The sequence below is a fragment of the Zonotrichia leucophrys genome, chromosome 17, assembly GCF_028769735.1.
Source record: "Zonotrichia leucophrys gambelii isolate GWCS_2022_RI chromosome 17, RI_Zleu_2.0, whole genome shotgun sequence".
Classification (NCBI taxonomy): Eukaryota; Metazoa; Chordata; class Aves; order Passeriformes; family Passerellidae; genus Zonotrichia; species Zonotrichia leucophrys.
This window is the reverse complement of record NC_088186.1, coordinates 2,453,539-2,464,529: the sequence shown is the minus strand read 5'-3', so window position 1 is coordinate 2,464,529 and position 10,991 is coordinate 2,453,539. Positions and strand designations below refer to the sequence as shown.

The window sequence follows — 10,991 nt, the reverse complement described above, 5'->3', positions numbered from 1 at the left end:
GAAGGGGAACTCTGGCTGGCAGCATCTGCTGTGTGGGCAGGGCTCAAAACAGGCAGCAGCAGAGGTTACAGGAGGACCCAATTCCCAGATTCTGATTGGACTGTTTGGATTTTGAACACAACATTCCTGTTGAAGGAACAGGCTAAATCTTGCCATTCTTGAGAGCTGTTTGATGCCTTGTTGAAAGGTTGAAGCAGAACAAAGTAACATGTGAAGAAAAAGCAGTGGAGCACAATAAAACACCCTCACAGAGTGCACAGAGCTTTGAGACTTTGCCACCAAGGACTCTGAATTTCCAGCTCAAAAGGAATTTTCCTTCTTTTATTTGGTGACACAAATATAGCCAGATGTGCAGCAGCCTGCACACTAAGCCATGGTAAATCAGGAGACTTTGAGGTTTACAGGATAGGATGAAAAGGCAAATTGGTGAAACTTAGAGGAGCTAAAGCCCACCCTGGCCCCATGGTGGTTCCACATAAGTCAGATTTAACCACTGCCCTTAGCTAGGAATGGTGTCTGATCCAAGGAATTATGGACTCAGGCACTCAGGACCTGGCAATACATGGTAATGAAGGCAGCCCTGCAAAAATAATGTTGTTAGTGTCTCACAGCACTGCATAGATCACTGTGCTTGAGTGCCAATAAATTGGGGCATCTGAGCACAGTAAATCATTCCCATTTATCTGATCCCTTAGAGAGCAGGGCTTGGGGCTCACAGCACATTTTGTCTCACTTTTAGGTGTAACAGGCTGGATTGGGAGCTTTACCAGATGGACTCTTCCCCAGCTCCAAGCCAAAAGAACAAACTGGGAGCATCCCTGAGCAGTGGGGTCTCCAGTCTGTGGGTTATCCAAGCAGGGAATGGACTCTGCTTCTCGTCCCTGTGAGGCTGTTGGACACAGGGATTGTGCCTGCTGCTCTGGTTTGGGGCACAGGGAGCACAGAGCTGCTCCTGCCCCCACCAAGATCCACAGGAATCTCTGCAGCATCTCCTGAGTGTTTTAGGTCAGGATTTAAGACACCTCATCACTCTGTACTGTAATTCTCACCACCCACGTCCCCTTCCTTTCTCACTTGGCAGTGCAGGGAGACAAGGTGGAAGGAAATGTGCCATTTTACCTGTAGATTGGTGATTTAAATTGCCCACTCCCGGCCTGGCACTATAAATCCTCTCCTGCAGCTGGAGAGCCCCGTTTACTACAGCAGGTTTCCATGGCAATGCTGTGCTCTCTCACATTCCACTGCACCGTGCAGGCAGCCCCCCCTCCTCACTTCAGATTCCATTCACACAGTCTCCTATTGATAGGAAAAAAACCCAAATGGGCCATGGATAGCTATTTGCTATCTTAACACACTTTTCCCCCAATAACTGGATGATGGATCTGTATTTTAGCACATCAAGAGAACACTTGCCCTTTGCCAGACACCACTTGGCAGGCAGCATAAAATCCAGATATTCTGAAGGTCTAGTTCTATCCTGACACACATTACTCCTGTTATTTTAGGACATCAGTAGGAGAATACGAGCTTGATATTCCCTTGTGTTTCTGGCTGCCAGCCAAGCCAAGGCAGCGTGTCTGTGTTGCAGCAAATCCTTCCCTGAGCTTGGGCAGCCTCGTGGCAGCCTCCCACCTGCATCCAAGCTGTTCTCAGCACTCAGTGCAGCTCAGCCACTGAGGGGATGGCACAGCCCATGGGAAAAGGATCTGCTGCTTCCCAGCAACGTGGGAGGGAATTGGGAATTTTGTCTGCTAGGATGGAAAATAAAAAAAGAGGAAATGTTATCAGTGGTACCAGCGAAAAATCACTCCTCCCCTGTCTCTGGGTGTTTTACATGAGCACTGATATCTCACAACATTACCTGTGGAGGAAGAAATTTGTGTCTTATCTCAGCAATGTGACATGGCACCATTAATGGGGCAGCCCATTTGTCTCAGTCTTATAATGCAGCTGATTTGAGAGGTGATAAGTACTGCTAAGAATGACTTCAAAGCTTAGGGTCCCCTAAGATCCTTGAGGGTTCAAATCAAATCCCAATTTATTAAGTGTCTTTATCTTTGTCCTTTTTAACTTCAGGGAGTGTTTTGTCACAGATTCCAAGGGGTGCAGGACTGTCAGACTTCAGAGCAGTGCACTTGGTGTTTTTATCAGCTGCCTCTTCCCTCCATGTGCTCACTCCAAAATTCATGTCACATCCAGTCCACATTTGGGCTTCGATTGTTTGCTAACTGAGAATTGCTGTGAAGATGGTTTACCGTGAAAATTGCTTAGTCAGGCACTGTAAAAAAATCAACAAAGAAATACCATTTTCTTTCCTTTAGCTGGATGTGTTTCCCAAAAGTGGAACTCACAATACTCCCACAAAGCCAGGCATGAGGATCAAACCAGCAAGAGAATAAAGGAGTGTGGCTGCCAGAGCTGTGGGCTGTTTGTAAGATTCTTGGAGCACGTCTGGAGGGTGCAAAAATTTCAAAACACTGAGACTGGGGAGGAATTTCTGGTTTTGGTTCACATACATCTGCACTTCCTGAATTTTGCTAGACCTTGTGGGTTACTGGGTGAAATATTTCCTTAACAGTGACAGTGCAGAGCAGCAGAAACTGAAGCCTCTGGGAGGTGAGTCTGTATCAAACAAACCTTCAGAGTCCAAACAGCCTCATGCAGGGTTGAGTAAATACCAAACCCACTTGCCTTTGCCTTGCAAAACCACCAGAAATCCACACTGGAGCTCTGAGTGCCACAGTGTGGCAGAGCTGGGCACTTCTTGCCCCATTCAGCACCGTGTGTGCAAGGGGGAAGTGCTGGTGGGGAAAAAGAAGACTCAAACCCAGAGCATGTGCTCCTTATGGGATAACCCCATGTGGGGGGTCAGCAGCACCTCTCTCAGCAGGTTCTTAGATGAGAAATTCTGCAATATTCTTGCCAGAAAAGCCCTGAAATTCCTTTGTAAAACCTGCTCTGAATGGGCCATAGCCCATTGTCTGATTTGCTAAAATGAGTAGGTGGTAATTGGAGTATCTCAGTTGGGGAAATTCAGTGTTTTGGGTGCCTCTAAATGCTGTAGGAGTTAAAACCCAGGGCCTCTTCCTTCCTTGTTTCCACGAGACAGGAGCTGTGGAGTCAGCAGGACAGAACTGTGCATGCCTGGCTCATGTTGCTCCTGCAGTTCTAAAATACAAATCCTAATGGATTTGCTGCTCTTTGCCTCAGCTCACCCTCAGCTCCCTCACTTGGGAGTTTCACACTCTGCAGAAGTGGGATTTGGCCCAGTGATAGGTTTCACTTCATCTCTCAGCAGATTTGTGGTCTAACACTCCAAGATGTGCAGCATAACAGCGTGGCAATCTGTCACTCTCCTGGCTCTTGTCAGCTCCAACAGCTTGCTGAGAAAATACAGAGCCAAAATAGGCACCAGTCCGACCTGAGGGACCCAGAATCACGCCTGCAGAGAGCTCTGCCTGTCACAGCACACACATTCCTGCTCCACTTGGCTCTCCCACCATCCCAGCAGCCTGGGACCAGCCCTGGGCTTTCCTGGCAGCTCTCACAGCTCCCCATCTTCCCAAATCTTCCCTGAGCGTTGTCCTCCCGCTGCTGAGGCTGCACATTGTGTTCTGTCCCCTCCTGGAGGTTCCACCCCTGAGCCCTGAGCCTGCAATTAGGGCTCTTATCACTCGTGCACCCAGAATAGCTGTGGCTCCTCCTGGGCAGGCTCTGCATTCCCAGCACTGAAACCTCTAATCAGCCCAGAACACTGGCTTGGAACAGCTTGAAAAGGGAACTTTGTGACTCCAGTCTGGAATTCCTTGTTTGGTTAGGCTTGAAAAGCTGAAATTCTGGGATGTCTGAGCAGAGGCTCTGAGCAGGGACATTTATTAGATTAGGCTGGGTCTGTTTCTTCAGGAGGAATTCTCAGAGGGCACAGGGATCCGTGGGCATGGAAGGAGGTGGTGCCAGCGTCTCACCTCACCCTCTGAGTGCTTTCCAGGAATAACCAACACTCACAATCCTGACATTGCTGCTAGAAGCAAATCTACCTTCTAGAGTTATAAAGAGTTATAAAGAATGAGTGAATAATTGGAGATATAAACCAGAGAAAGGGGTCAGATTCAATAGAAACCAAAATGCTGATGGAACAGCACACAGTTGGCTCTGCCCTGCAGTGGGGTGGGAGAAGAGGATACAGAGCCTTTTCTTGGGGTACTCACTGAAATTCAACCCACAACAGCAGTAAGTGGGGCAAGAAGAAATGTGTTTTATGGCTTTGCAGAGGTAATTTTGAGGAGTTATAAGAAATGCGCTGTCAGGACTCATTCCAGGACATCACAGCCTAGTGAAGTCCATCAGATGCTCCATAAAAAGAATGAAAACGAGAAGGAAAGTGAATTGTTGCTGCTGTGAGAGTTTCGCTGCTCTTGCCAGCCCAGGCTGTCTTTGTCCAGGGTGGCACCTGCCCCTCCCCTGGGCCGGGAGGCTCCAAACGCTGAATGCTGCAGCTCCGGTGTGTGTGCAGGCTGCGTTTGCCCTCTGCTGTTGGCTTATCAGACTGTTCCCTCCGGATAACCCAAAACCTGGAGAACCTGAATGGTCACAGCCCAGATTTCAAATGCTTACACTTAAAAAATTTGTGGTGCTTAAAATAAGTGATGCCCACAAAGGGGGAAAAGCTTCACCTCAAGTTGCTCTTGGCTGGGGTCACCTCCGGCTTAAGCTGTTTTTAAAAACATCAGTAAAAATGTGAGGCAAACACATAAAGAGTAAATAAAGGAGAGAGGTGATTTCACCTCTTATCTTCCCAGTCAATAGCATTCTTTCCAACTGTAGGAAATAGCACATGGAACAAGCTCAGACAAGCCAGTATTTACACAGTAACTAGGAGCTGCAAAACTAATCAGAGAAGCAGCGGATGCCAGCAGAAAGCGTCTCCAGAAAAAACCCAAAACATATGTCTCCCTTCAAAAGAAAAATCTGCTTTTTCACAGCTACAAAGGATTGAAAACAAATTTTGTCATCAAATGTGGAGCTGTGCCAAATCACAGGCAGCCAGAAGAAAGCTTTGGCACGAAAAGAGCTTTGGTGAGTTCTGGGTTACTGGGGAACTGCTGGGATGGGGCTGCTTTGGTGCTGGAGGGAAGGGAAGGTGACAGGAGACAGTGAAAAATCCTCTTTATTGAGGCAAGTGTGTATTTTCATCAGCTTTCTGTGTGTTCCCAGCAAAATATCACAATGCACAGGAAGTGACACCTTGCTGGGGAAAACTCAGGCAAAAGCTGCAGCATCAACACCCACAGCTACAAAAGCTCCCTGTGCTTCTCCTCTGAGGGTTCCTTCCCTAGAGATAAACTGATGTAAATGCAACGTTTTGTTTGCTAACTTTGGCAGGAGATACATAATGTGTTTAAAATCGTTTCTAAAAGATGAAGTGGGAGAAGGGAAAAGCAGGAAATTTCACCCAATTCCAGAATGTTCTAACAAATTAATGACAAGAACAGACTTCACTTGTTATTTTCATCTGTTAAATATTTGTTTCTGAGGTGGTTTATTGGCTGGGAGCAGTTTCAGCTGCCAGCCTTTAATATTTAAGTTTTTTGGGGGGATAGTCCCTAGTCAAAGTTGCTCTTTGAATTGAATGGTTAAGGAATATTTTTGACATTTTGACATTGACATAGTTTTGATGTGCTGTAGATGGCGAGAGGAAGAAAGATGAAACAGCTTTGAGTGAGAGAAAGAGCAACGAGATTGTTCCAGCCCAAAGGTAAATAATAACCTGAGTGTACAGCACCTGGGGGGGAGAAGGTGAAGGCACACATAAAGGGATTTAAAATTTGGGATGCGGGACTTCAGAAAAAGTTTAGCACCTCACTGTTTATTAGGGAAAAAAAGGAACAAAAGAGTCACCAAACAATTGCTCCCCCAGCTGTGACCAACAGGGCAGTGCAGGAAGGCAGAGCCTGGGATCAGTTCTCTGCTCATAATTTCTCAGATCAGATCACAATTGGCACTGTACCTCCCTAACATTACCTTCATTTGCCAGACTGCTGGTGGCTGGCAAAGTGCTGATTCTGTGGAGATGCTGAGGTCACACCAGAACATGAACAAGCTCAGCAGTCACTCCTGTCAGTGTATTGACCAATGTAATAATTTTTAACCCTATACTGACCCTTGTTTCCCTTTTTCCAAAGAGAGAGAAGCTCTGCTGTTCCCTCCCCTGCTCACTCACAGACCTGCTTGCCTGGGAGCCCTGCTGTGATCTCTGGTCCATCCAGAATGTCCCCTCTGTCCCCCAGGGCAGCCTCGGGACGCTGCAGGAATTGGGCAGCGCATGGAAAAGGCTCAGCTGGGACATGGGTGCCTGCAAAGAGCCTGCACAGCCCAAGAAGGGACAATTTCAGGGAGCTGGGAGGTTCAAGAGGATTCCCAGCACAGAAGGAGGAATCTCCCTGCTGCCTGCACGGCCCACCTTGCTGCCCTGCAGGGAGCAGCCCCTGCTCTGTCACTCCTGTGCCCATGGCTCTCCTGCTTCCCACATCCCTCCTGGCAGCAGCCAGCAAGGCCAGAGACCAGAGGCTGGAAGGGCTGTGGGGAAAATCACCCCAAAATAAATTAGAGCAACTCAAGAAGAGGATCCAGGAGCAGAAGAGAAAGCAGCAAACAGCACCCCGGGAGGAGGAGCGCCTGATTTTTGTTAAAGACCCCCTGCCAAAGAGAGCCCTGAAAAGAAAGGTTTGCAGAGTGGCCTCTGCTCCCCCTGCTCCAGCTCACAGAGGTCAGTGGGGGTCTGGAATCTCTGGAGAAAGGCTGGAACTGGGTGTTCCCTAGCAGTGCTTTGGCACAGCTGAATAACGTAGCACAGATTCCACCCCTCCCTGTGATATCTGGGGGACATCACCCATGTTCTTGTGATAAATCCATTCGTTTCTGCAGGTCCAAACCTCCCTGTGCTGTACATCCCACCCTGCTCACGGAGTCCGCTGGATTTACTCCCCAGCACACACAAATTCATAAATTTCCTCAAAATAGTAAAGAATTTGCTGCAAATCTCCCTTTCCTCCCACATCCTTCCTTTTGCCACATATAAAACATGGAACAGGAGGCAGCACAGTAGTGAGGAGAGGCACACAGGTATTTAAATCAAGAATTGTGTAGTTCAGAGGCATTACAGGGGATTTAACAGTTCATTCAGTGGAACTAGTGTGGATCTGAAAGCAAATATTATTAGACCTTCTTATCCTGCTTTGCTGCTAAATTTGGGGTTGAAGAACCATGCATGTAGAGCTGTCAGTTCAGTTTAGTGTGGTTCAGGGATTGCTGGGAGCAAGGTTGGGGTCGGGAGTGCCAGGGCAGCCCCAGCCAAGGGGGATTACAGAGGAACACGGCACGGGAGGAGCTGGGCAAAGCTGCCCCTCATAAATCTCATTGCTGTAATAGCATTAGTGTTAATTCACTGGGCATCCCTGGCACGCCCTGCCAGCTTCCAGGGCTGTTTCCCTTGGATTTGCTCCCTGCCCCCTTTTGCAGGGGTGCTGTGGTGCTGCCCTCAGGTCTGTGGCTGCCACTGTCCCTCCCCAGCTGCATCAGGAGCACTTTCTGTCACCAGTGCCTGATGTTACCCCTCCTAAAGCCAGGAGCAGAGCCACAGTGCAAGCTGGGCCTCCTTGGGACATTCCTGTGGGATCTCAGCAACTCAGGACTGAGGTGCTGAGTCACCAAGACCACCCTTGGGGGGCTCGGGAGTCCTGGAATGTTGCCAGAAGTGTTGGTGGCTGGACTTGATCCTACACAGGGACGACACCGTATGAGACAGGAGGGTTTCACCGGGTGATGGTGAGGGATTAGTTAATTAGAGTGTGAAACACAGGGTTGGATTTTGTACAGGGGTTTAGAGAGTAAGATGGTGGAATTGGGCGTGTCTGTCCTTCTTCTTTTTTCTTCCCTCCATCTTCTGTGGTGATGGTGGCACTTTGAGATTGGTTTTACTAAAAGTGCACTGGGCAATAAGGGTGAAGGTATTGGGGAAAAATGATAAATATTGTACACGTAACAATGGGTATAAAGTAGGTGACCGCCGGAGGGGAGGAGTGTGCTCATGGCTGGCTGCTGAGCAGAGCTCTGTCGGGCCAAAAGAAAATCTTTTAGATAAACAATTAATAAACACAGAGACCGAGAAAAGAACTGAAGCCTCTTCTGTTCCTTTGAAACGCGGGCTGCCCCAAGGCCACCCCAGGCCTTTCCAGGCCATCCAAACAGCCGAAAACCAAACACATTCCCAAGGTAAAGCTTGTTCAGTTTGTTTCTAACCCAGACCATTTTATGTTTTGAACTGCCAGACAAACTGTTCCACTTGTGGGACACACACAGACTGAGGGGTGCTGCATGTTTGGTGATCAGTTTCAACTAAGAGACTCCTGATTTTGCATTCCAAGGAAATGGGGCTGGGATTGGATTGTTGGGTTCAGCAAGTTTGATTTTAGCTACACTAATTCTTGTCTGTGTTTTATTTTCACCTCCTATTAAAGACCAAAGAGAGAGAAGCTCAGCGTGGAGAATTCAAAGAGAACACCAGAGGCAGCTTTCAGCCAAGTCCTGTGTTCTGGAGAGAGCAGTGGCAGGGAAAGGTAAGACCATGAGAAATCACAAGCACTGGTGGACAGAATTGCCTGCAGCAGTTGAATTCCACACCTGCCAGGATTAAAATTCATCAGAAATGAAAAATAAGTCACATATCCTCAGTGGGAAGTGCTGTCACCTATTCAGTTCTGTTTCCCTAATGAACTAAGGGTGCCACCAAAGGCAGGGATTTCCTGGCCTGCCAAGCAGGGACTGAATGCTGGCAGTGAAAAGTCAAATGAATTATCCAAGTCTCAATTGCTGGCTCTCAGCTTTATTTGACAGGTATTTCTAAGGGCAGGTTGGAACTCCTGGTGTCATTTTACCTATTTAATGCTATAGATTTGCATAGAAATGGCTGCATTCAAATGTTGTGGGGAAGAAGTGGAAGTGCTGTGGGTTTTACTTCACACCAGCCAAGTTCCCAAGTCACTTGTGTGAAGCAGAAATAAAAAAATCCAAACTCTCTAAACCAGATAGAATTATCAGCACAGTGTGCTGTAGTTCCTAAGTATGATTTAAAATGCATGAAATATGTAATAATTTCCTTCTCCCTCCCTTTTTTTTTTTGTTTTAATGGATTGTTTGAAAAATGGCTTGCTCTTCCTCTGAGAGTGGGTCATAATAAGAGCATGCCACGTGAAGCATTCATCATTGTAACTGCCAGTGTCATGGTGTCTTTATTGGCTATTAGTTTCTGTCACTGAAAGAGCCAAGGCAGGGCTACAAAGAGATGAATGAGGGGCAGGGGTCAGAGCCAGAGTACTCAGGAATTTGATGAATTATAAATTTGCTGTAGTTAACAAAAAATTAAGTCACCACAGCTATAAAATATTCATCTGTTCGTAGGTAGGGAAAAAACCCAGGAGAATATTTAAATCAAAAGAGTTTCTTCTATCAACTGTTCTCATCAGGAATGCAGGCTGCTCATGAACTTCAGCATCATAGTTGCTGTAGTTAATGAACACAATACAGATAAAAAGAAGATTTAATTGGAATAAACAACATGGTGAGGCAAAGATTGTTAGATCCACAAAACTTGTGTATTTTAATTGGGGGAGATTTTGGGAGGGTAGAATTTCCATGCAAAACCCAACTAATACCTGTTCAGCCACCTTGTGCTAGAGAAGTGTCTGCAATAAATACATAATTGTGCCAGTATTGGCATGCTGTGAATGCAATCTGAAATTATGAAGTAAAACAGTGATAAATGTTGTCTATTATGTGACACCACCTATTAAGCAAGAGTAATTTGTTTGTGCTGCATTCTGCACAGTTTATTTCTGCATTAGACATTGTCCCTCATCCTGTATCCTCCATTGATTCTTCCGCACCACATCCTGCTGATTCTCACCAGTTTAAAAATGAATTAGTTTCCTCTGGTGAGTTTGAAGTAATCACTTCAAAGGAAGGAAAATAATAATTTTGTTATCCCCTTCCCTTCAGTTCTCAAATGTGCTGGTACCCAGGAAGTCCTGACCTTTTCTCAGTGTTCTTGAGGCCTCTGGGTGTCAGTGGTTTCTGAGCAAAACTTGTAAGAACTGTGTGAATACATTTCAAGTGTTAAATGATATATTTGCTGATGGTAAAGCCTTAGGAAAGCATTGAACCTTCACATTTTACACTCCTGAACTCATCTGATTCATGACCCTAGCGGCCTCCAAAGTTTAGGTGCTTTAAAAACTTTTTGTTATCAAAGTAGCACCAAGTTTTTTATTTTAAACCTGCTCTGACTGAAACTTTTTTATCTCCTCACACCTTGAGTGTGATTCCTGGAAATCACCATTAACTAGATTTGAGTAAGAGAGTTAAAATAGTCTTTCAAAGAACATGTGGGGCTTTTATAACTAAATGCAAACTCTCTGTTTCAGGTGTGAATCTACCTGGAGTTACAGCATGGAGAGAAGGTCAGAAGTTGGCCAGAAGGCTGCTGGGTCCAGCCCCTCCCCTTCCACATTTGAGGAGCAGAACTGGAGAGCAAAGCACAGCAAAGGCCTTTGGTACAGCTGTCCCTCTACAGCACGGGTTGTTTTGGCACACCTCCTCCCCAAAAAAAGGCTTATTAAACCTAATTGAAACAAATTAAACCTAATCTAAACAAAAGCTTTTCAGGCCCTTCTGAGCACCTTTCTTTAATGGCTCTTGCAATAACAATTGGCCACTGCAAACTTCAAATTTCACCTTTACAGGTTTATCTTCTCCCTTTAATATCACAGATTTTACAACAGACAATGCAAATAATCCTCAGATTTGCAGTAGGAAGCAGGCTGGGGGATGCACTTTATAGATATAGGAATTGTTACTCTGTGAAATAATTACATCACTGTTGTTTCCAAATCTTTCCCACAGAACCTTTGGAAGGAGGTGGAGGACTTGGGGCAATG

At 46.3% G+C, this 10,991-nt stretch overlaps 1 long non-coding RNA gene across 1 annotated transcript; it reads left to right on the top strand.

Moving 5' to 3' along the window:
• The first annotated feature begins 4,910 nt into the window (after positions 1 to 4,910).
• Positions 4,911 to 6,740, top strand: LOC135455034 (uncharacterized). Its single transcript, XR_010442239.1, has 3 exons — positions 4,911 to 5,076; positions 5,686 to 5,755; positions 6,183 to 6,740. It is a non-coding gene; the product is annotated as an uncharacterized LOC135455034 (long non-coding RNA).
• The last annotated feature ends 4,251 nt before the right edge of the window (positions 6,741 to 10,991 follow it).